Source organism: Uloborus diversus, unplaced genomic scaffold (genome assembly GCF_026930045.1).
Source record: "Uloborus diversus isolate 005 unplaced genomic scaffold, Udiv.v.3.1 scaffold_1279, whole genome shotgun sequence".
Classification (NCBI taxonomy): Eukaryota; Metazoa; Arthropoda; class Arachnida; order Araneae; family Uloboridae; genus Uloborus; species Uloborus diversus.
In genome coordinates, this window is record NW_026557964.1 from 42,753 (window position 1) to 44,992 (window position 2,240).

Here is a 2,240-nt window from a genome sequence, read left to right on the forward strand (position 1 = left end):
GTCTGTGTGCAGGCATGAGTGTTGGTAGTAATGTGTTTGTGTGTGTATGTGTTTGTGTGTATGTGTTTGTGTGTATGTGTTTGTGTGTATGTGTGTATGTGTGTATGTGTGTATGTGTGTGTATGTGTGTGTATGTGTGTGTATGTGTGTGTATGTGTGTGTATGTGTGTGTATGTGTGTGTATGTGTGTGTATGTGTTGGTGTGTGTATGTGTTCATGTGTGTATATATACGCGTGTGTGTAGGATATGGATGCAACCTGGAGACGGCTTTCGCTATAGAAGCAGAATCGTGAAGAGCCGGTCGACGGGTGATGCTGCAGAGGGTGGCGGCGGGGGGGGGGAATTAAATGATAGCACATCAAAACAGCCAAATGAAAGCAATAAGCAATCGTGATTGCTCAAAAATGATTAGTAATCTTTGATATTGGTACTTTTTTTGACAAGAAGAACAATTTTCATTTTTTCCCTATTTTCCTCCAGTGAAAATGAGCAGCACTTGTTAAAATTTCCACCTCATATCTGTACAGCATTAAAAGAATACTATATTTCGATTTTTTAATTGATTGAAAACGCACAATGTATTAGACAAAAATTGTAGAAACTACGACAGTCTGCTTGAAACAGAATTAATAATTAAATACGTAGCGGAACTTCCCTGGCACCCGACCCAATCGTTCCCAACCTCTTAGCAGGCACAAAAGTGGCACAGTATTTAAAATACAGTATAACTTTGATTACACGATTGTCAAGGGACCGGAAAAAAATATCATTAAATCAAGGATATCGTTAAATCGAGGAGCATAGACATTCAATGCAGTGAAATCCGAATCAGTAAAATGCACCATTATATTAAGGAAACAGGTAAATCGGGTATTTTATTATAATCATTGACCCCACACCCTTTCCAATTCCTTACTTATCTTTATTTAGTTGTAAACTAAACTTTGTTAAAAAGGTAATGTGTTCAGGGCTACAAGTGATTGCTGCCCACATTAATGAAAAATCAAAATGTTAAGGAGCAGGAACCTTATCTAGTCACAATGCATATTTTTAATGGACTTATCTGAACACATTTACTTTGTAATGAGGTAGAATACACAGCCTCTTTTGAGAAATGGAATACTTTGTTCAAATTGAAGACATACTAAACTATAAACAGTCTCAAGTATGAGCACTTCTACGCAGTCCCAAAAACAACACCAACCTATTTGAAGCGACTTTCCCACGTAATGAAAATAATAGTAATACACTTAATTCTCTTAAGCTTCCAAACAGAACCATTATTTTCGAATACATGTATAAAAGCCTATTAATAAGTAACAACCAGCTACGACGTTCCCTAGTTTGCTTATTTTTTAACATTTTTTAACTAATAGCAACTGTCAGCAAACTTTTTTCACCTAATATTTTCTAGTAATCTCTTTTAAACAAAAAAAAAAAATATTTTTTTTTACATTGATCTCGAGTATAAGATAGTAAAAGGAATCGGGGCCCGTAGCTCGGGAGGAAACTTCTGAGCGTGCTCGGTAAATTCACATAAGTATTGACGCGCGAAAGCGCAAATATAAAGGATCCGATGAAATGTTATTTTTTTTTTTTTAATTTTGTTTTTCAATCTAAAGACTATGTCTATCAGCTTGATTCTCACAAAAATTATGAAATAAAATAAATACAGCTGAACTCTGCTAATATGTAATGTCAAAACCCCACGAATTAGTTTGTATTAGCCGTTATTCGTAACAACCGTGAATGAGTGATACTGTGAAAAAACGAAGGAATGCTTACATATACTGAAAAAATAATACTACTAATACACACATTATCATCTGTCATTACCTTCAGAAAAGAATCGCTTATTTCATATAAATGAATATTTTGGAAAATATTGAAAAAAGAAGATGAAAATCATTAATTGCAGAATAGGTTGTAACCCACAATGGAAGATGAACAGTTTTAACTTAAATTGAAATATCTAACGATAAACACATGTACCGGCTCCTATTTTCAACACAAAACGTTTAATATTTTCACCTCGATACACAATGGGACTTTTACTAGCTACATAAATGATTGCTTATTTCTGAAAAGAAAAATTACAGTATTCAACCACGGACATTTTAAGTAAAGAGGTTAGAAATGTTTGTTCGTCTTAGGAGATACTTTTAATTATATGTGAAATTTTGTATTGAGAGAGTGCAACTGTATGCAACATCTTTACAATAATTGGAGTTAGTCTTAA